General features: G+C 39.1%; 2 long non-coding RNA genes across 3 annotated transcripts in view; one reads left to right on the top strand and one right to left on the bottom strand.

The window, feature by feature from the left end:
• Window positions 1-24,484, top strand: part of LOC133219997 (uncharacterized) — a 188,096-nt gene that overhangs the window by 126,556 nt on the left and 37,056 nt on the right. The gene's annotated exons all lie outside the window — the stretch shown is intronic.
• LOC133219998 (uncharacterized) lies at window positions 725-24,389 on the bottom strand. The gene is made up of 5 exons (XR_009727617.1): window positions 24,328-24,389; window positions 19,892-19,985; window positions 11,465-11,594; window positions 4,500-4,567; window positions 725-2,561 (listed from the first exon to the last, which is right to left on the bottom strand). It is a non-coding gene; the product is annotated as an uncharacterized LOC133219998 (long non-coding RNA).

The raw sequence follows: 24,484 nt of genomic DNA, 5'->3' as shown, positions 1-24,484 counted from the left end.
ATATGCACAGAGTGATAAATGTCAGTCTGGCTTTTATAGCTCTGAGGCTGCACTTATATATGCCCTCTGTGACTTACCATCTTTTCTTCCACAGATGATTCCTTTTTATTGTTACTGTGTCAGCATGGGTCCAATGCTATTCAATATGAATTGCTCTGTAACAGTCTGGAACCCTCTTCCTCTAACTTCAGTCTTAGCTTGTTCTACTATTTCTATGCTTAATTTTAAGGTCACGTCCCCAGTGTTATGGAACAAAAGCAGCAGATTCCATGTAGAGCAGTATGCACTCTATTAGCTATAAATACAGGGCAAGGAAAGAAGAATTAGAAGCAGAGACAGGAAAAGGAAATAGTGGTATAAGTGCTGCTAAAATATATTATGGAAATGCCAGTAAAAAACTTCAAATTTCAACAAGATAAAATGAAACCATCAGGAAGGGTTATTATCCTCCTAAGAACAGTAATCCCTTTTTGCACTCACATGCATCACCAATATATTGTTGGCAGAGAGATGTATGTGGGGTAGAAAAATACATAAGCGCTTGGGTCAAAATTGACAGGGCACAACAGAAAGAACATATGTGTCATTGTACCCTTCAAAATGTGCACTGAGAAACCAGCGCCTAGAAAGAGAGAAGGCAGCAGAGCTTTACAGCCTGCCTGTGTAGGTCATCCGGATAGTGATACATCCACTGTAAAACTGACGGTGGGTGAAATCAGGAGGTTGCATAGGATTTTGAAATGGAAGTAGAGCTACAGTAGGTGAAGGTTGAGATGGCATGGTTGCAGTGAAGGACTCTGTTAACAGGGGAGAGAGAAAGAGGTCAAATAACATTAGCATATCGGGGCATAACTAATATGTGTCTCAGGCAGACAAAATTACATTCATCGAATCAAAAGGAAATAGATCTCAATGCACTTAGCAAAGTCATGATATTCATAATTTGTTTCAAAGACATTTGTGCAGAGGGTAGAGAATAGAGGGGAGGAATTTATTAATTGCTGATGAGTTTTTGGAGAACCATGGATAGGGGCTTCTAGGCTGGACAACAAAAACAGTACAAAATTATTTAGAACTAATTCTACAGTGCAGTACCATACAGCGATACACAGCAGAAAAAGCATTGGCAAAAATTGTAGTGATGATAACTTGCAGGGGTCTTTCAGAAGATGTCAGTAGCTTCTGGCCAAATTACAGGGTTTTTTTCAGTATGACTCATGAAATTTGGTGTTGAATCCCAGTAAGTGCCAGAAGGAGTGTTTTTCTTCAAGCCCCCTATCCTGTACAGAACTTTTAAACCGTAATACTATGAACTTGGAAGAAGAATGATTTCACTTCATTAAGTAACTTCATTCTTATAAATAAAGCAACAGTTTTTAGCATTCAAGTTGGTTAAGAATTCACTGGTGTGTGTGAAAACCTCAGTCTCATCCTCTCACTTTATACTTTCTGTTAGAGTTCATTGTATGTTACCAAAATATCCGAGTCCCTATTTTTCTTCACTTTTCTATAATTACCCAAATTTATGTATATTTCTTTTAGTGGGGTCATAATGGTGGCACACTGTGTCTTTTTGTGTTAACATTGGTGGCTACCTAAGATGAAGGCAATGAAGCAACCAGCAGTGATTGCAGGAGAATGTGAAAAACTAAATCTCAGTATGAGTTCATACTAAAGAGAGATATAGGAACAGAAACTCTTCAGTTTCTATATTATCTAATATATACTAAAAGCAATCTGAAAAATCTTCCAAATATGTCATTATAAGTTTGCAAATTTTAGTGAGTGATGGACTTAACTAGTGCTCATTGAAGGCTGCCTCCAGTGGAAAACCTTTTTAATTTTTATTATTATTTACTCACTTTTAAATCTCTTTTGAAAGAGGAGATAAGATACTTGTCTTTTAGACCAACTTCTTTCCCAGCAACTTCCAGCAAACAAAATAGTTTGCGAATTAAACAAAAAAGACTTTTCATCCTGATGATTAAAAAACAGATCATTTCGTTCTTTAAAAGAATGAAAGCTAAACTGGAGTTTTTAATGGAAGCAGTTCATAATCTTAATTAGCAAGTTCTGAAATAAGTTCTAGATAATTATTTTTTCATCTGTTAGAATGTCAGAGCATTTTATTCGGGGTTTATAAGAAGTCTGGTAGCACTAGTATGTAACCCTCCTCAAAGCAAAAGTGATTTTATTTTAAAGGTTGGCATAAATGTCATAATTACATACAGTATTTGTATGAGAAAACAAAGTAGATCAAAGAGGGTGACAGAGAAGAGACAAACAGCCACAGCAACAGATTTTATTCTCAGAAAGGAAGCAAAATAAATTATATTTGATCTCTGTTAACACTGTTATAATTTCACCGGGAATAATCTCTGGATCTTGTGTACTACTTCTAATCCTCCTCAGGTACTGGGCTGTCTGTAAAAGTCACTTCTGTCTGATGCTGGGTTTTTTCTCTTCTGCTGCTGCAGTGCTGAACATGTAGCAAGCAAATGCACTCTTGATCTCTCTGTTGATAATTTTAGTCATATCTAAGTTGGCAGGACATGAGTGAACTAGAACAGATGAATAACAAACTGGGTATGATTGGACAGAATTGAATATGGATTTTCCACATCACCAAGCAGAGAACAAAGAAAAGTAGCCAAAAGTTGACTATATCACAGTGTTACAAATACTGACATTTTGAGAAGAGATCTGCACAGGATTACATTATTGTATTACTATATTTTCTCCCCGTATTTTCCAATCAAGCCCATTAGAAGAGGCTGCTTGACTGTTAGGGATTTTTTTCAACTTATTTATGGAAAGATATTTTTACAGGCTAACCCAGTTAAGCTTGACAGCTTGTTTACAATAGGACCCAGAAGACACATTACTCTATGAACAACAGTATAAATATACATTTGAGATGCACACTTACGTTCGTAACATTTGTTAAACATTTCAAGTGCACAATAATCAGTTATCCAGAATGATCTAATTCTCTATTTAAATATTATGAAGGTGGAGAGATTGTTTAGCTTGCTGAGATTGACATTATTGTAATTAGCATTTGGTTTAGGAAAATAGTATAACATAGCTACTTTCTTAAAAGGCAATAATGTAAGAGGTTTAAACTTCATCAGAAAGTCAGAACAGTGTTTTACCTCTGTTTGCATGATATTTTCAATTTGGACATCCAGCCTTCCTCAAACTGAAATTAAATTAGGTTATTGGCCTTTTCCTTGACTGAGCCTATATCTATCTTATTAATTGGTGTGGACAAATAGGAATGAATTTAGAGATCAAAAAAGTTCTTGCTGAGAACTTGAAATCCACTTCATACACACTCTGGATGAAGTGGTTATATTTGACCTTCTCCACCTTGGCAGTGGGATGTGGAAACCCAGGAGCAATGCAAGAGGTCCTCTGGTTTTCTTCCATCGAGAAGAAATTTGGTGTGTGAACTGCATCTTTGAGATATGGATCCCACCACTGGGAGATCACCCCAAAAAAGCTCCCCTGAGTCTGCCAAAATGGCTGACAGAAACCAGATCTCAGAGCAATTAATGCCATTTTTTGGTAAAATTATCCTCTTAAGTCCGAAAAATTGTCAATGAAGACAAATAAAGACTCAGACAGGCTCCTCTCCATCTGGAAGCTCAGTAGAGATCTCAGAGTAGGAGTTTGCATTTCCTTATACCAAATCAAGTTCTTTAAAAAACCCAGCTACACATATTATTAATATCTGCTTTTGAATTACTCCATTGAAAGACTGCACTGTGTTGTCACAGGTGAATTATTAATCTGCTGCCATACTCAGGGTGTCACTGGAAGTAGTGACAAACACACTCAATAGCAGCTTCAAAATACATTACTCCTCAATCTTGTTTACCACTACATTAGAACACAGCAGTAATGGAAAAATCTCAGTTTGTTCTGAAACTGAAAAAGAACTGTCCATTGCCAGAACACAGAACTGTGCTAGAAGTTCACTTTTTCTCCATCTATGCAGCGTGAAAATTGTAAAACAGTTTTTCAAAGTCCTGTGGCAAAGCCTGAAAGGAAATGAGCTAAAGTGTAAGATGGTGATCATTTACATGTAACTTTAAAACCTACCCCTAACCTCCAAAAATTATGGTTGCATTATAGATGATAGGTTGAAATGAGCTGCTACCTAGTCCTCTTTATATTTCCTAATGAAACCTCAGTTCCCACTCCTCTTCAGAAGACAGTCTTCTCCCCAAAAAATTGAACAGTGATTCTGCCATTTGTATTACTGCTTAGTTCTCTTTTTCCTCAGGGATGACTGATGTCATCATACAAATTAAGTAGAAGAATTCTACGGGATAGCTGGTTTGTGTCAAGTGCACAGTGCACAGCACATGTCTTCAGCTATTTTGTCACAGTTTTCAGTCCTGTCTTCTTTCATGTTCACATTCTGCCAACTTTTATGGAATGAAACTATCTTGGCAAAAATATGTCAAATAATGGATTTGCATGCTACTTACCTGAGTATTCACGGAAAAGGAATTTTAGAGTAGCACATCTTTGAAATTCAGAGTTTTACATACTCTTCCTGTCACAGAACAAAAAAAGCCAAACACACAACGTGTGCTTTATGCTGAATCACAATGAATTCAGGCTTTGATTTAAAAAAAGGCACCCAGGTGCAGAACCATCTGGATTGGCATACACAGGGAATATCTCTAAGTACTCCTGATCTGCACAACACTGAGTAGGGGCTCCAGAGAGGCTCCCACATCTCCACAAGATCCTGCAGCTCCATGCTTCCAACTTCTTAGCATCCTCAAGTAGTAGAATTAAGTCTTTCACAAAGATAGGGATAGATAGCAGGGTGAGAGCTCCACGCTGACACAGCTCAAGCTTTCTCTCCTAAAACTGTGCCTATTCAGTAAAAGCAGAGCTATCTCTGCAAAGCACTGTGCTGTGTAGTAAACATGTACCACAAGCCACCAGATTTGCATAGGACAGCGTACATGCTTTTGTTAGCCACAAGTTTGGTTGACTCTAAACAATCAGGATGCAAAGAAACCTTGGTTATCTTGTATTAACAGAACATTCTTGGTGATCAGTTCATAGTATTTTAAAAGTTCATTAAAAAAATCACTGAATAATTAAGGAAATAGTGATCTCTTTGTGGCTATTTCATGAGCAGAAAGAAAGGTTAAATTCATGGGATAAATTATTCATTGTGAGTTATTCACTCAGCTTTAATAGTTTGTAATTCTATAAAGAGCTTTGCTTAAGAAATGCACTATATAAATCAATCAATAGCACTAATAATATGCAGGAAGGATTTTCTCCTTTGTGATCTGCTTTTCAATAAATTGTACCCCCTTGACACTTCAACTACCATCATATGACCATTCTTCTCCACTGCTCCAGCCTGCCTATCACTGGGCCACAGCTGTGACGTTCAGACACCCAGCCTCATTCCTCGTCACACCAGCTTAACCCATTGCACTTAAAAGGTCAAGGAATGTTTGATTGTACCTTTAGTCTCTTCTTTATATATCTATCTTGTTAAGAATTCAAGCAAATACAGTTACATGCACACTCATGAATGCATGTTTTGTTACAACATAGTTGTTTAGTTGCATCATCAGTGTATTGGAAATTGAACAGCATGGCACAGGCTTCATGCTATGAAATCTGAACATCAGCTACCTTCTCTGCTGCCATATGCTAGAGATGTTGAAACACCCCTCATGTAAATCCCAGAGCTTCCAAATACTCACATCATGCCTCCAGTGGTTTGGGGAATGATACTTGGAGGGGATACAGCTATATCTGAATAAAGCTGCAGCAATACACACTTCAGGGGATGGCAGCTGCTTCAGAAAGTGTCCTGTTGCTTTGCAAGCTTGTGCAGCCAGTGCTGATGTATATGTTGTCACAACCCTGGACACCCTATGTCGTGTCTATCCAATCTAGAGTAAAGCTAGTGTGAATATGTATACACACGTCAAATCATAGCTCAGTCATACCCTTAGGCACAAACAGATTTACTCCTGTGATCAACAGCCTATTTACTTCTCTCCTATTCTCCAGCACTTGTTAATTCACAGGGGCCTGACACTACAGCTCTTGAAATGACTGTCAAAACTACAATTAACTCATGTGGGCAGAAGTCCAGCCCTTTATACTTTCTATTAGAGTTTAATCCCCTTCAGAAACAGATCCTTTATATTTTTCACCTCCTCTTTCCTTCCAGTGCAATGCTCCTAGTACCTTCCAGATGCCTCCTTCTTGGCAGGCAGTCCTTTCTTTCCATACAGAGGTCATCCAAAGGCAGCAGGAGTGAGAAATGTGCAGCCTCTGAGGCTGCATCGTTCACCTACATTTGCAAGAGTGTTGTTCATAAAGTGATGTGAGTTGCTGTATAAGATTAGCACTCTTGCAGTTCTACTCAGATGGTAGCACTGAATGGGGTGAATTTCTTGCTCAAGCTGGAAGGCAATGTTAATAATTTTGTGTTCTGCTACCAGTCCTTCTCATACATTCTTTTGGTCTGACCGGTGCAACCAGGTGCTCAATGTGATCCTAAATTTGGCTACATGGGAATGTTTCTTCCTCTGTTTCATACATATATTGCTGCTATGTTGACATGTTCCAGTTAATTGCTTTTCTCCTTAACTGGCTAATTTAGAATTTGTCCTGAGTGGGATCAAGATGCTAATGCTTCAATAAAACCCCTCAAAAAATATGAATACTAGTATAATTTAGATTCTTTAAAGTGTAATTATATTGAACTGGAAATCTCACAAGTTTGGATTCTCTTTAAATATTCATTTGACTATTAGTCAATTGATTATGACCCCAAAAAAAATTGGTTTTGGGTATGTGCAGAAGAGATGAATTACAGTACTTGGCTTTGCTTCCCTGAATTTTGAGGAGTAGGGTGATGTTGATAGTAGGACAAATGAAAAGTGGTAGAAGAGAGATATTTAGTGGCCTGCTGAATGGCTGCCCAGGGAGGTTGTGGAGTCTCCTTCTCTGGAGACATTCAAAACCCGCCAGGACACATTCCAGTGTAACCTTACCTAGGTGTTCCTGCTCTGGCAGGGGGATTGGACTAGATGATCTTTTGAGGTCCCTTCCAATCTCTAACATACTGTGATACTGTGATACTGTGATATTTCAACCCTTGTATTTCTGATTCTGAACAGACTCAGAAAGTACAAAGACAAGTGAAAGCATGTCACTAACTTATTCTTTCTATTACAGATTGGACTCTTTTTGGTGGTTTTTTTTTTTTACTGTGTGTAGTTTGACTTGTATCCAGTATTTCACATGAAAACCTTTAAGTATTTTCTATGGTGCCTCTAGCAAATCTCCTGCACAGCTAAATATATCTTGCTTTTTCAGGCTTACTGGCTAGTAATTATTCTTTTGTAGACTAATACTCTCAAACTGTATGATTTTCAGTGGATTGTACTCTCATTTTATGAGCATCCACTTGGAAGCTTCTCAGTTCAACCTGTGGAAGTACTGAGTACCATCCCTGCGTACCGCATAATGTTCAAGCTCTCAAGAAATGTTAGTCACCTCCATTTGAACACCCAAACTGTTAGACAAGTGATGGAAATAGAAGAAGAAATAAGGGTTAGAAGGGCACAGAAGAAATAAGGGTTAGATTCACTTGTTGACCTGTGGAGACACAGAAAATCTAAAGGAACTGCTGAAATAATGAAAACTGCCTATCCCGTGCAATAAATGAGGAAAGTATCATGAGGGAATCACGACAGGTTGTGGATCATATTACTGAAGACTGTACCATAATGCGTCTCCACCAGAGGGACAGATTGCATACTACTTATGCATATTGTGTTAATTGTGTTTCTCTTTGAAGTTCTTCAGTCTTAATACGGTTCTTTGCCTATAAAATGTTAAATGTTAATTAAATTAAATGTTAATATTAATTTTATTATTTTTAAGAGATGCTGATTGTGTTTAGGTCTTTAACAAAGAAATTAATAAATTGATCAATTTTCACTCTATCTCAGCAACCTGTCAAACAGGCAGGTAGAAACAACACCATAGTTTTTTAAAAGTATATACAGAACAATTAGTCAGAGAGCTGTATTGCTAGTCAGGGAACAAATCTGACCCCAGAGAGCTTGAGTTTAACCTTTTAAGCATTCCTCCTACTGAAATTTTTGAACACTACCATAGAAAGTGGTTCCCTATGTATTTGTACTTTTCCTTTATTATATATAGTTTTAATACCCCACAAAATAAAAGTGCTGAACCATGCCTGGTATTTTATTGTGCTCCTAAACTATTATGAGTTAAGTATGACAGATGCCCTTCTCTTCAAACTACAGAAGGTTTTTTTTCCCAGCTCAATCACAGAGCATTTCCATTAAAAGCTGAAGACCCCATCTCTAACCCTGGTAATACCTGCTCCACATGATTAATTATTTTACACATTCTGTAGTCCATTAGGGAAGTGCCTGATGGCCTCAGGACACAGATATCTGGCCTTTATATGCATTATTTTGCCAACCTTTTTCTTTTCTGTCTTTTTTCAGTGAAATAGAAAACAGAATATTACTTTGTTTTTTCATTGCCATGTTTGTTTCATTTATTTCTAATTAAGAATTTTCATAAAAGTCATTAACATATACTTTCAATAATTTGTTTTTGTAAAAATTCAAGTATCTTTTTCAAAGGTAAATATCTTACCAAATATCAGGTCATTCTAAAAATTATATAAGATCAATGAAGTCTGTAGAAATATATGTACCTCATGTTAGAAGACTGGATCAAATATTAGTATCAGTAACGACAGTGTAGAAACTAGAAAAAAAAGATGTAGATATTTAGATCAATAGCACTGTAACTGAGAACAGCATTGTGCTTCAAAGCTGTGCTGCTGATGTTCAGTGGTCTGCTGTCTTCTACTTGAGTAGTTCTAGTGGGGACAAGAGGATGAACCTGAATTTTATGTGTTGTAATAATATCTAATTCTGGCCTGCAAAATACTTTCTTCTCATTTTGCCTTTCAGATACAAAATAATAAGCTTTTAGATAAGAGAACCTCTGGGTAAATTCTATGCTGCCATATTCTGAAACTGGAGAAAACAATACAACCCTGACTGCAGTGAAAAACCCTGCCAAAAATCCCTATACTTTCAAACTAATCCAGATTGCACCCAACACTCGCTTTAAGATAGTAATGACACAACATTCTACTTAGCTTGTTTTCTTGCATCAGAACAGTACATACCTTTCCTTCAACATTCTGAAAATTGGACCACTATTTAAATTAGTTGGGCTTTCTTCATGATACCAGAAAGCACTAAAATATGTCTTATATATTGATTTATTGGTGTTTTGATTTTAAGGTTTTGGTATTCTTTTTTTCCATCTGTTTTAAAGCACCTCATCCATCTCAATAATTGGAGCTGACAGTGAATTTAAAAAATATAAATGGGTATTCTGACATTAACTTAAACATACCTCAAAAAAAAAAAAAAACCTTAAATTTAAATCCTGAAAGTTTCAGAGAATATAAGATCTCTTTTTTGAGCTTTATATCTAAATTACTCTTGTCAGAGGTCAGGATAATTTCATTCCCAGTTGTAGATTGTAAGAGCTGAGGCAAATACAATGCATAAGAGGACTGTGTATGAAGATGCTAACGCAAAGTTATGTTGACTATATATGCCATTTTTGGACCCCCATCTGGGTGTCTAATTTAGCTGGAATGAACAGAGCTCTCAGTCACATTACTTAATTTTCTTAACATTATTTTACACAAGTTGAATTGAGTAAAATAAAAATCAAAGAAAGATGTTGAAGTAATTCATTGCAGCTTGATTCAGAAATCTTGAGGTAGACATCTAAAATAGGTCAGATGTATCAGACCCTTGACATGCAGAGTCCTTTCCACAAGGTAGGGCTGACAAGTTTCCATTCAGATGTGTGAAACAAACCCAGCTCTCCAGTGTCTACAACCCCTGACCCAGAGCGTGCTCTCAAGTTTGACCTTGCCAGCTGTTTCTGGACTGCTCAGGACAGGGCAGGTAGCATGAGAGACTTTCCCAGCCTGTGCTTGTGCCTCTCTAGTCAGTCAGTCAGGGACTCTTGAGTATCAAAGATGCTCACTGGCAGTACTGGTTGTTGATGCTGGTGGCTCAGAGCAGGGAGTATTTGAAGGTCCCATGACAGGGATGCAGAGAGAAGCAACGACCGGCAAGCCTGCTTACCCTCACAGTTGTCCTCTAATTTTCTTTGAGGGGAAACTTCCTTTTGCTTCCTACTCTCTATCATTTCTCCTTTACTCTTTTTATTCCTGCCTTCTCTATCACATTGCATTAATGCCACAGAATGCTTCTGAACTGCATGCAAATAGGACGCAGAACTTGCATTTAGCTGCATAACAGCAATAGACGCTGTTTAAGTGTCTTTCCTGCTTAGCTAAATTGTTGATCCCCAGATACAGAGATACAGTGTGCTCTGGGAAGGCAAACACCATGTCAGCCAAAAAAAAAAGGGGAGGGGGGGGGGTGAATTTAAAAAGGAAAGGTTTGGGGTTTTTTTCTGAAGGCTGTGTTTTTTACAGTCTGCAGCTATCACTGACTGCAGCATGAGCTGTGTACATGACACACCTCTGAAAACTGAGCCAATACAATTTTAGTTTCCATTCTGGAACAGATCTAGAAGCAAATACCTTCCTGACTAGGTCAGAGACACTCCTGGCTCTTTATTATAGCGTGTTGAGATTACATCTGGATCTGTTCATTAATACATATTAAAGACATATTTAGTCTTAGCTATAGCAGATGTGATATTGCAAATGAGTTGCCATTCCACCCCAGCTTCTCTTCACTCTCTGAACACCTACAATACATTTTCAGTTTGACAAGATTTTCACTGTAATTTGACTTTTCAAATATCTGCTAAGTATTATTTTTTCCTTTTTATTTCTTTTTCCAGGTGTATAAGTGATTAGTTTATACAAATATCAGAGGGATTTTTTTTTCTTTTTTAGATCATAGACCTATGAGGAATATATAGCTAATTTAAAATGCTTCACAGATTTACACTGAAAGATGGTCCATAAAAGCATGACACTACAAGTTACATCAAACAAGCAAACATTTGTTATGGGGACAGTAAAATTTACTTTTCACAAAAGGAGCCTACAGTAATAATGCATTCAATTCTATTTCCCAGAATGCTTCTTAAGTATGTTAATAAAGTCTTTATTGTGTCTGCTTATAAAAGTCGCCACCATTTCCCATTAGAAAGTCTCTGTTTATTCATCAAACATTTACTGACAGTGACTGCTGGGAGCAGGCTCAGATTTCCACTCCATTACACGTTTGTGGCATAAAACACATTAATTATAGATATATTACAATATTCAACTCATTGAGGAAAAATTAGATGATCAAGGCTCATTTTCCTTGACAATAACCAAGTTAATGAAAATACTAATTACCTGATGATGAAGTGGAGCCTTCAGGATTGAACGCTTAGCATCTGTAGAAAAGATCTGTGAATCTAGCACAGAATATTAAAGCCAGAAGCACTGGAAGTCTAAAGGGTGGTTCGTGAGGTCATCATGTGCCCTTTAATCACAGGACAGAGAGTAGTTAGTTCATAACATAAATTTTTATATGCAGCTTTGATGAATGTCATGAAAAGCCACAAAAGCGTAGTATTCATTTAAAACTATTTTTGTAAACTGATTTTTTTTTATTAGTAAATGCATTGTCTACAATTTTTTAAAGGAACTGTGGAACTTAGCAATAATGAATTCCTGCATACAGAGACATGAGAACATCGAAATGAAGAAGAAGGCACAGGCACAAGACTTCCTTCATTTTCACTAATTTCAGAAAGTCATAAACAAAACTAACAGCATATGAAGTTAAAGCATTTCAAATTCAGTAAACTTCTCCTTAATTATTTATTTTTCTTATGACAATTTTTGTGTTTGTATCATTCTTTTTACCATTTCCAATTTAGACTGCATATTGGAATCATTAAGCCAATGATGTCATCCTTTGGTTTCTTTCCAAGGTCAATTTTATTTCTCATCTGCGTTTGAGACTTTACCAATATATCTGTGTAACCAGTTTGGGGATAGGAAGTTTCCTTCACTCTGCACTGTTCAGGCTGTCTGTTAAAGACAGAAGTGTCATTTGTGTTTATTCAGTTTAGTTCATTTTTTTCCAAACAATTTTTTAACAATTACATATTGCTAAATAGGGTTTTCTTGAACTGCTAAATAGTAAACAATAACAAAATATTCCCAAAGTAATGTGTTTTTTTTTCTGAAGATAGTAGTCATCATGTCTAATTAACAAATTCCCTTTTTAAATTTTATGTAGGCACCAGCACTCTATGACCTCATTAAATAATAGGACTATTTCTAACTTCCCCAGAATCCTGTTATAAGTCATGGAGGCAAATACCTTTAATATGATTCTTTCTGCTGGCCCCTATTTTTTTAATATGCTGTTCTTCTTGTGAAAATGTAAAACTTCATAAAGCTAACAACCTCCTTCATAGGAGCAGGTATGAAAGTTTCATGGAAATACCATGCAGGTCTTGCGTTCACTTTCATCTTCAAGCACCTTACATTTAGGTTTGCAACATGCAGTTTACATCCTTGGTGTAGACCATTACTACTGCTTTGTAACTAGTTGTTGTATGTCATACCATACTGAAGGAGTCACCTGATATCACTTCCCCTGTAACAGGAAAATCTCTCTCTAGCAATAATCCAACAACTTTCCAGAGCATTTCAAACAGTCAGTTCGGAAATAATTTTGAATAAATTTCTTTAAAATGTTCCACTGGTCCTGTTCTTGTAATATGGTTTTATATCACTTCCACTGCCAGAAATCACTGGCAATGGACTTATGCTGAATGAATGAATGACCTTCTAACTTGGTAAAATGCAGTAAGACACGCAGCTCAGACTTCTCTTGTTATTGATGTTTAGCATGTCTTGATATGTGAAATTATATTGAAGCTTATATTTTATATCCCCGAGCTTTTGCTGAAATGAGATTCAAACAGCATGAGTACTATGGTCACTTTGAAAACACCCAGCAAAAAAAGAAGCCAAAAATGTTTCCACTGTCTAGGTAGCAGATGAGATTCAGCAGAAGCTTTGCTTAGAATTGTTATCTAACATCAGTTACGTTTCTTTATTCTGCTGACTAGCTAAACCCACCTCATCCACTCAAGAGGGCCAAGGAGAATATTCAGACTGAAAACATGAAAACTGCTCTTCTTACATTAACACTGTCTACCACCTTCTCTTCCATAAACAACTATCTACCAGATTTGACACTTCCCAGTCTTACAGTTCCACAAGTCAATTAGGAGCATTTAAAATGGCTGCTTTACTTCAGACATGCTACCGACCTATTTTGCCTCTGACAATTGCCAGCAGTCACTGCTCAGGTGAAGAGAAGAAAGGATGCACTTCCATGAGCTTCCTCTCTCAGCTTTCAGAAATCTACAGGGTGAATGCTGTTCTTTATCTGACACTTCTCATCACAGTTTCTATTTTGTTTTCTCTAACTCAGATATGCCACAAAAATGGAAACTAAGCCTATCATCTAATCTACTTTTGCAGTCTAAAATTTATGAGCCTCACATTATCCAAAATAGTTTCATAGCAAATTTACAGGCTAAAATCACAAATGGAGTACAACATCAGCATTGCAGTTGTAACTTCCATCAATCTTACTGCTTATTCAGCATATGGGAAGAAACAGTACGGTACTTAAAAACATGCTCCATGTGCACATGAGCAATAGGCCACCTAAATCATTGAGTAAGAAATACCATGGAGAAGGAGATGACTTTAAGCTTATATGTTAAGTCCATATATCCAGACCAGAAGGAAAACATGCTTCAGGATGGATTTGATGATCTTAAAGGTCTTTTCCAACCTAAACAGTTCTATGATTCTATGATTATAACCATATGGCATCTATAATTCTGAAGCCATCTCCAAATATAGGTTTCTAGTTAGAGTTAGGTTTTTTTCATTCTGAAGGAAACAGGAGAGGTGTTAACACTTTTTACAGTGTATAAGGTAATCCTTAATTGGGAAATAGGATATGAGGATCCAGGCTTTTTCCATGGGATTTAAATGCCATAAACATATGGGGAGAGGTATTGGCCAGATAATATAGGCAAAACAGATTGAGGAGTATATGAAACTTGTTGAGGTTCAAGTATGAGACAGATGTGCTGTATGTACACTATTATCAAGACTTGAGTGGTTCTCCCCACCTCTTCTGTACAAATGTAGACAACATATGTTACACATACGTTGCTGAGTATAGCTGCCCCAGAGGTAGGGGACCAAAAAGATGATGAGGGTTGGAAGCGAGTTCTGGCTTGGCGTCGTGGGCAGCCCTCCTCCCTTCCTGCCCCGCTTCCCCAGGTGTCCCTCTGTAATAGGTTTGAGGCCCTGGACCTTGAAGGAGAGGTAGGTGAGGATGTGGTGCAACGCCCGTCTACAAGGCCACATAGGAAAAAGGGGTCGACTTCACACCTCAAGACTGCCTCTGGTAAGAAAGAAAGAAGGGTCATTGTAGTAGGTGATTCCATTCTGAAAGGAACAGAGGGCCCGATATGCAGAGTTGACCCTCATCATAGGGAAGTGTGTAGTCTGCCTGGAGCCCGGATCAGGGATATCACCAGGGCGCTCCCCAACCTGGAGCACCTGACAGACTACTACCCGCTGCTAGTCTTCCAGACAGGTGAGGGGGGAAGCTGCTTCCCGCAGTCTGAGGGGGATGAAGAAAGACTACAGGGCCTTGGGGCAGATGGTGAAAGACTCTGGGGCTCAGGTGATCTTCTCTTCACTCCTTCCATCTTCCACTGATGATGTGGGACTGAATGGGAAAATTCAGTCCATAAATGATTGGCTTTGAGGCTGGTGCTGCAGGCAGGGCTTTAGATTCTTTGATAACAGTTGGTTTTATAGGGCACCAGTCTGGACAATGGCATGTGGGAAAGGTTTATCACACAGAGGCAAAAGGATGCTGGGGCAAGAATTAGCAGGGCTCATTTGGAGAGCTTTAAACTAGATTCGAAGGGGGATGGGGTTGTAGCTGGGCTTGCCTCAGTGGGACAGCGCTCCGGAATTGATGAAGACTGGGAGGCCTCCTGTAATCCTAGGGTGAAATCGGTGTGCTCGGCTCGCTCCCTGAAATGTCTGTACACCAATGCGTGCAGCATGGGAAATAAGCAGGAGGAGCTAGAAACCTGTGTTAAGTCAGGAGATTATGACCTGGTGGCAATTACAGAGACGTGGTGGGACAGCTCACATGACTGGAATATAGTCATGGAGGGCTATGTCCTTTTCAGGAAAGACAGGCCAGCCAGGTGGGGTGATGGGGTTGCTCTTTATGTGCGAGAGCAGCTACAATGCGTTGAGTTCTGTCCGGGGACAGATGACGAGCGAGTTGAGAGTCTGTGGGTGAGAATTAAGGGGCAGGCTGGCAGGGGCGATACTGTTGTGGGGGTCTGTTACAGGCCACCGAATCAGGGTGAGGAAGTTGACGAGGCCTTCTACAGGCAGCTGAGAGCAGCTTCACAGTCACAGGCTGTGGTCGTTGTGGGGGATTTTAACTTCCCTGATGTTTGCTGGAAGGACTACTCGGCAACCCAGCCGCAGTCCAGGAGGTTCCTCCAGTGTATGGATGATAACTTCCTCATGCAAATGGTGGATGAGCCAACCAGGAGAGGAGCGCTGCTGGATCTCATCCTCACTGACAAGGAGGGTCTGATCGAAGCAGTGAAGGTTGAGGGCTGCCTTGGTTGCAGCGACCCCAAGATGGTGGAATTCAGGATCTTGTGTGGTAGGGCCAGTAGAATAGCAAGTAGAATCGCAACCCTGGACTTTAGCAGGGCAAACTTTGGCCTCTTCAAGCAATTGTTAGAGGAAATCCCATGGACTAGGCTGCTTGAAGATAAAGGGGCCCAAGATAGTTGGTTGACATTCAAGGACTGCTTTTTCCGAGCTCAAGATCAGAGCATCCCGACATGTAGGAAGTCAAGGAAGAGGGTCAGGAGACCTGCGTGGCTAAACAGGGAATTGCTGGGTATGCTAAAGTGGAAGAGGAGAATTTACAGGTCATGGAAGGAAGGGCTGGCCACTTGGGAGGAATATAAGGCTGCTGCTAGAGGATGTAGGAAAGCAGCTAGGATGACTAAGGCCTCCTGAGAATTAAAGCTGGCGAGAAGGATCAAGGACAGCAGAAAGAGCTTTTTCAAATACATGGCAGATAAAACTAACACCAGAGGCAATGTAGGCCCGCTGATGAACGGGACGGGTGCCCTGGTGACAGAAGATACAGAGATGGCAGAGTTACTAAATGCCTTCTTTGTCTCTGTCTACTCTGCTGGAGGCAGTCCTGAAGAGCCCTGTACCTCTGAGACCTCAGATGAAGTCAGGTCAATGGAGCGCTTTTGTCTTAGTCGATGAGGAATGGGTTAGAGACCAGTTGAGCAATCTGGACATCCATAAATCCATGGGTCCAGATGGGATGCACCCGCGGGTGCTGAGGGAACTGGCGGAGGTCATTGCTAGACCGCTCTCCATCATCTTTACCAAGTCTTGGGAAACGGGAGAGGTGCCTGAGGACTGGAGGAAAGCATATGTCACTCCCATCTTCAAAAAGGGCAAGAAGGAGGACCGGAGTAACTATAGACCAGTCAGCCTCACCTCCATTCCTGGGAAAGTGATGGAACACCTTATCCTTGGTGCCATCTTAAGGCATATGAAGGATAAGAGGGTTATGAGGGGCAGTCAACATGGCTTCAGCAAGGGGAAGTCATGCTTGACCAATCTCATAGCCTTTTATGAGGAAATAACACGGTGGATGGATGATGGCAGAGCGGTGGATGTGGTCTACCTTGACTTCAGCAAAGCGTTTGACACAGTCTCCCACAGCATCCTTGCGGCTAAATTGAGGAAGTGTGGTCTGGATGATCGGGTAGTGAGGTGGACTGTGAACTGGCTGAAGGAGAGAAGCCAGAGAGTTGTAGTCTATGGGGCGGAGTCTAGTTGGAGGCCTGTATCTAGTGGAGTGCCTCAAGGGTCGGTACTGGGACCAGTATTATTTAATATATTCATCAATGATTTAGATGAGGGAATTGAGTGTACTATCAGCAAGTTTGCTGATGACACTAAGCTGGGAGGGGTGGCCGACACGCCAGAAGGCTGTGCTGCCATTCAGCGAGACCTGGACAGGCTGGAGAGCTGGGCGGGGAATAACTTGATGAAATATAACAAGGGAAAGTGTAGAGTCCTGCATCTGGGCAGGAACAACCCCAGGTTCCAGTATAGGTTGGGGAACGACCTGTTAGAGAGCAGTGTAGGGGAGAGGGACCTGGGGGTCCTGGTGGACGACAGGGTGACCATGAGCCGACACTGTGCCCTTGTGGCCAAGAAGGCCAATGGCATCCTGGGGTGTATTAGAAGGGGGGTGGTTAGTAGGTTGAGAGAGGTTCTCCTTCCCCTCTACTCAGCCCTGGTGAGACCTCATCTGGAATATTGTGTCCACTTCTGGGCCCCTCAGTTTAAGAAGGACAGAGACCTGCTGGAGAGAGTCCAGCGCAGGTCAACTAAGATGATTAAGGGAGTGGAGCATCTCCCTTATGAGGAAAGACTGAGGGAGCTGGGTCTCTATAGTTTGGAGAAGAGGAGATTAAGGGGTGACCTTATTAGTGTATATAAATACATAAAGGGGGAGTGTCATGAGGATGGAACCAGGCTCTTCTCAGTGGCAAACAATGATAGGACAAGGGGCAATGGGAACAAACTGGAACACAAGAGGTTCCACTTAAACTTGAGAAGAAACTTCTTCTCAGTGAGGGTGACGGAACACTGGAACAGGCTGCCCAGGGAGGTTGTGGAGTCTCCTTCTCTGGAGACATTCAAAACCCACCTGGACACGTTCCTGTGTAACCTTATCTAGGTGTTCCTGCTCCAGCAGGGGGATTGGACTAGATGATCTTTTGAGGTCCCTTCCGATCTCTAACATACTGTGATACTGTAATCATCTCATCCCTTAGGCTATATGGTATAGACTGGCTTGCATTCATTCTGCTAAGGAATAAGGCCAACTGCCCACCTGCACAGTGGTGACCTGTGGTGACCTAAGATATTAGGTCCTGCAGCTAGCTGCCTAGTCTCTGTGTGCTGCCTTTGTGGCCCTTGAACATAATAATTATGCTTTGGGGTTGTTGGTTTTATTTTGTTTACCTCAGACTGTCCAAAACAGTATGTTTCTCCCAGCAATGTGATGTTTTCATAGCATAATGTGGAAGTATCTGTCACATACTTCAGACAGGGCTTTTGTTATGTAAGGATGCTTGTAGAACAGAGGGAACCAAATCTGCATATAGTCTTTTCTATGTTGTCAGCCAAAGTTAACCAACTCCAGTATGACTTTTAGGGTTTGTTTCATCAAGACCTAATTGGTCACTCTGAAAGAAATGTCAGAAACAAACTGAGATGGCACTCACTTATTTGACAGTATAGGAAGTATTTCGAAATTGCTGAGATTGCTCCTTCCATATTCTCTTTCTGCTTTGACCTGTTCTCACTTTGTTTTCACGTCCTTCTGCCATAGATCAAAGAGCACCTCTTCAACACCTCTGTGCTCTGACAACAGTGCAAATCGGAATTGCGAGTAGCCAATCATCTAGTCCCTTAGCTCCTTTACTCAGGGCCATGCCTACATATTTTACTACATAGTTACTACTTTTTTGTATTCTTTCACATTCAAATTATTTTTCCAATGTTTGCAATTCTCTATAAATATTGCTGTAGCTTTATTCATGTCTAACTGTTCGCAGAGGAGCATCTCCTAAGAATCATATACTGAGACAAAAACTCTACATCTGCACAAAGAAGAAATATTAAGTTTCATTGTATGCAATAACAAGGTTTGATACAAAGAATGCAGGCACATTTTGCGCCCATGTGTGCACTGGGTTTGTGATGCAAAAATCCATCATACCTCTTCCATAAGCTAAATGTAGGAACTGATGTTCCCGCAGTTAGTAATGTGGCAGCAATCACTGGGACAATACCTAGAGCTTCATCTTTGCTAAAGATGTATCCTCATTGTGCTAATGTGGATCCAGTTGACCAACATAAAGACTTCAGTAGAATTTAACAGAAAAAAAAAGATTTCTATTGTGTGAAACTGCATTAAATCTTTTCAAAAGAAGTTTTGCAAAGCAGTTCCCACTAGTTTAATAGCCTCTGTAGAACTGACTATATTTTCCTTGGTTCAATAGTCAGAATTCTCATTTACAGCAATAAGAATTTTAGTAATCCCCTGCCACTGGGTCAACTCACTATGATGTGAAATTCTGCCTCCATTTCAGGAGGAAAAAGTTTAAGCAGGATTGAAAAACAGCATTAGAAATGATGGGTAAAGTTGAAAACAGAGACACTTTTTTGTGTTTGCGTTAAACAGTAGCATAGATTTTAGAAGCAGTTTGTCACAGGGATGCATAGGATATCATAACATATGATTACATTTCGGACAAAGAAATAAGCAAAAAAGGCAGTTTCAAGCAACATGAAGAGGGAACTGGCAGCCACGCTTTGCTGATATGGAGTACGATTTTCTACCCAAGCAGAAAACATTGGTTTAAATATGGTTCAGTATCAGCTACTATTGCAATTGGTGGTTTCATATGCACCAAATTAGTGCAAAATTGAACCTTTGCAACTTAAGTTTGAAACCCACTCTATCTTTACAAGGCATATGCATTTCTCATGTTTCTCGTGTTTTACCAGTCTCAGCTGACTGTCTCTGGTCCTGTCAGTGAAGAGATCTAGGCGAATGCCCTGGGCCATGCTCAGTCTTACTTGTGGTGGCTCTCCACAGTTCCAGTTCAGCTAGTGGTCACAGGTTTCCTTCTCAAACCTTGACAGAATCAGGGCCTCAGAAACGCTCTCTGATCTGGAAATGTGAGCACAGCCATATGGATTAAGTTAAGCTAGTCACCTTAGCATGAGAGTCAGTTACCTGAACATACACATCCGCTACTATTTGAAATAACTGTCGCTCTCTCTTCTACTCTCAACCTGCAGTTCCAGGAAAGCATAAGTTTTCTTCAGGTCCTATATCACATCTGGCAATCCTATGGAGCTGACACGCATATCCTTTAACATTTCTGATGGCACTAAAGTCTTCTGTTTTTAAAACTATCTTAAATTTATGACTAGTGTGTAAAATTAAACAAAAAGATTCCCAGCCATGGTGTACAGTCCCCCCACTGCTCATTGTGCATTTCTAGCCAGACTTTTATGTGTATTTAGGTGTTTACTTGGGAGGATGGGATTCCAGAATGATTTTTCTAAACAGCTAAGCAGCTTAGGTGCCTATTTTCCATTGAGATCAAGAGAACTTGGGCACCTAACACATTAAGTAGCTTTAAATATTTTATTTGAATCTCTCAATAATTTATATTTTTAAAATCCTACCTCCTGCAGTAAAAATGTACTGGTATTAACAGCTTAAGCCTGTTCACATTTCCCAGTAAAAGACAAACTAATAGCAGAAATCATTCAGGTTTCTCCTTTTACACACCATCTTCAGGTCCTTTTATATTTTAAGCCATCCTCCAAAATCCTGAATAAAAACCCATTTAGCTTTATAGCATTGAACAGCCCATATGAATTTCAGTGAAGAGCGGAAACAAATTCCATTTGTGCAAGTTCTTTGGAAGACCATTCAGCCATCAATGCTGTTATTTCTGGGGTTGGTGTATCATCCTGGTTATGACTCTATTTCCTGTAAGCATTAATTACTACAGCAGCAGTTACCCTTCTTTCATACTTTGAGGAAAGGGGTCTGATTCATTAGAAGACATTTTTATATTGCTTACATTTCCTTTGTATAATTTTTTTATTTTTATTGTGCCTCTCAATCCCATGTAAATGAAAATTCACTATGAAAAAGACAATGGAATAACATTGGGGAAAAAAAAAAAAAAAGAAAAAAGGTATTATTCCATGAGGTGAGGGAGCAAGGAATCAGCTCCCACTACCAATTTCCAAGTGAGTGCTGAAAATGTTCAGCTTGAGATTCAATGCTGCCCATTGCCACAAGTGTTGTGTTGTGTTCTCTTGATTGTTTCAAACCACAGGCATGGCACACCTTTCTGAAGTCTTTGATGATAAATTTACCACACTCATAGCAGATTTGCAATCAGAGAATATTCTAAGGACACCAATTCTTGAATCTTACCAGTGGAAAACCAGGGTTACTACACGACACCCACTCAATCACCATTCTCCATGTAGTTTGTCTTGAATCAGAAACTCAGAGTAAAACTAACATGACTCTTCAATAATACTGACCAAAAAAAACCCAAGCCATCCCTCCTTCACAGATCTTGAAAAATCACATCTGTGATTCATATAGAAGACATTTTCCCACTGCTAACGTATTTCTGAGAGAGACACATTTTTCTTCACTAGTTTAATCTCTAACACTTTCAAAGTCTTCAGAGGCTTAGTGCCTAGCTCTAGATATTTGTTAATGTGATTTTTCTGACCTGAACATTTTTCTATAATTTTATCCCTCCAGCATGGCATGTTACATTTAAGTTAAAAAGACTGTGGGGATACAAAAAAGGAATTATTGTGCTAGAGTCTGAAGTTAAATTCTAACGTTTACAAAGAACAAGGTGAAAAGAAACCTTTAATGTCCTAATTCATAAAGATGTTAATTTTGACAGCTAAAATATAATACAAAAGAATGAAAGGAAAGAAAGAAAGAAAATAGTCTACCTCTAAAATGCTTTCTTCTTTGCATGTAGCAGGTGCCCCAAGACATGCTATACTGCCTGCTTTAATTTGTCTTTAATATCAGATGTGTCTTATTGATTTCTTCTGTGTATGTTTTCATTCTGAATAATTCAGAGGCACAATTTTTTTCCATTATGGTCAATAGCCAGAGAAAATTCTGAAGATAATCAATTGAGCTCTGCCTGATGATTACTAGTGTTGATATCCCCTGAAGTGAGGGAGTCGAAAAGGCCAAGGATAATATGACACAACAGTCAATCAGTGCAATCAGTGGAAGTATCAACACTGGCTGTATGATGAGAGCCAGATCCATGCCAAGGATCCATAATGGCTCCTAAAAGTTCAGAAGCTTGACTTCTCGTCATATGCTACAACAGATGGACAATGTAAGATTAGATTCAAAAAGCCTTCCTGTCTTTACTCTTTTCTCAAACTGATAGGATCATAAAACAGCTGTGTGGTATGATTTACATCACACTCTATTTCTTCATTTTCTTTTTTCTGGTTTTATACTTTCCTAATAACATATACCTTCACTGAAACGAGCAAGGTGAACATATGGCCAACAAACACTCATAGAAACAGGCAGAAATATATGGATTTAGACCTAATGCTGACAGATAATGTCTTTAGCTACAGACCACATCTGACAGCCTTAGTAATTCCCATCATAACCTTCCTCAGAATCATGGCACCTCACATTCAATTTATTGTGAAAAAATGTTATTTTTTTCAATGCAGAAATCTAATGAAGTTGTCAATAGTAGCTGACAAACGATAGTACTAAGCAGTCTGTAGCTATGTCTTGAGGTTTGATGCAACTTCAGCTGAAGGCAAGGCAAGAATCTGATTGACAGTAAGCATACAGATTACACACAAACACAGACACACATATATATGTATATCTATATGTATACATCTCTACCTGGATGCATAGCTCCAGTGGGTCTCCTAACTAAAGCTATTGCCATGCAGGTCAGTGAGTAGTAGTTACGCAGCTCACCACATCTATTACCTAAATTCATAAAATGGTGATATATGGAATTAAACACTAGATAGCTTACAACTAAATAGTTTAATGACAATCCAATATGTACAAAGTAAAGGAATAAATTGGCAGCACTAGCTCAGTTTCCCATGGATAACTTATTTATAAATCTCTCTGTGATTTATTATTAATCTCCTTATACAATAATCACTCATGCATATAAACATGGTTAAACTTAAAAATTATATTTTGATTCATGCTTCTTTACAAAAGAAATGTTTGACTATGGAACTCAAATCATCACTACTTTAAAGGTTTTAAAGATATGAAATTGAAAAATTATGGAAAATATCTTTTGATAGTTTCAGGTTTCTTTATTATTTTGTTTTTCATCAAGGCATCATGGAAGAAATTAGATGAAACTATTCCTCTCTGTTAAACATATTACAGTTAATCTGAAGCATTTTTTAACTAGAATTTGATTAATTATAATTTATGTTATTCAGTTTTAAATTAGAGACCTGGTACACGAAAAAGAAAAAGCCAAAATATTAAAATATTTTTTTAAATTTATCTCAAAAGTAAAGGTACTTCCTCATAAATATTAATATGCTTTCTATGTTACAAACATGTGTGATATGCTCCAATTATTTTCATAAAAGTAGGTCACTATTCATTTTACTCCTATTTTCTGTATTCCCATGATCACAAAACATGTTATAATTCTTGTTCCACAGTCTTGGAAAATACAACCATAAAAGAAGTTGATGTCTAGAACCTAAACAGCAGATACAGTTGGGTTGAAGTTTTTCTATAGTAAATGACCTACTCCACTGGAGCAGTATATGAAGCAATGACCGTATGCCGCAATTGATTAACACGTGAGGGAAGCTGAGGTACTTATTTAATTGCAAAAGCCACTTATTATGTCTACTGTAAAGCAATAGGGATTTTTCTGTTGCTCTTGCAGGGGGGTTAGACCAGATGATCTCTCGAGGTCCCTTCCAACCCTTGGGATTCTGTGATTCCGTGAGGGGGGGGAGGGGGAATCTGTAGAAAATGCTTAAGTTCCTTTCAGTGTCCTTTCCGGTGAGTTGGAAGCAAATGTCATTCAGAAACTGTATGTGTAAAATTAACTGAAACCAAGGCAAACCCATTCTCTGGCCTTGGCATGGCACAGCTTGCACCCAGACATCCAGCCAGAGTACCATGCCAGGGATAGGCTCATGACCCAAACCTTGCCCAGGCATTGTCAAAGATGGGAAGGTTAGCACAGGCGAAGTCCACACCAAGTCTACAGCCGTGACTGATAGGGACTAATCAATAATGCTCCGTAGTCTGAGCCTTGGCCCTGTTGGATTTATAAGGATAAGCCCAGCCAAGGAGAATAAAAACATACTTCTGGCAGATCCAGGAACTGGAGAGCAAGGAAAAGAAATTCAAAGAGCCTGAATATTAAACCTTTTTAAAACATGTTTCTTGTCAGGACAAAAATAAATACTTTGACTTTGAGGCCAGGATTTCTTGTTTCTTATTAAAGGTTAGACATTTTCTTTAAGCTGTCAAGCCTTTCATGTGCACAAGCAATGCACCAAAAGACACCACTGTTTGACTTAAAAACTTTCCTTGCAGCATTCTTTAAGAAGCTTAATTTTTCC

Source organism: Neopsephotus bourkii, unplaced genomic scaffold, assembly GCF_033783945.1.
Source record: "Neopsephotus bourkii isolate Nb327-2 ecotype Australia unplaced genomic scaffold, CSIRO-AGI_Nbou_v1 NB_1394, whole genome shotgun sequence".
Lineage (NCBI taxonomy): Eukaryota > Metazoa > Chordata > Aves > Psittaciformes > Psittacidae > Neopsephotus > Neopsephotus bourkii.
This window is presented reverse-complemented; position numbering and strand designations above follow the sequence as displayed.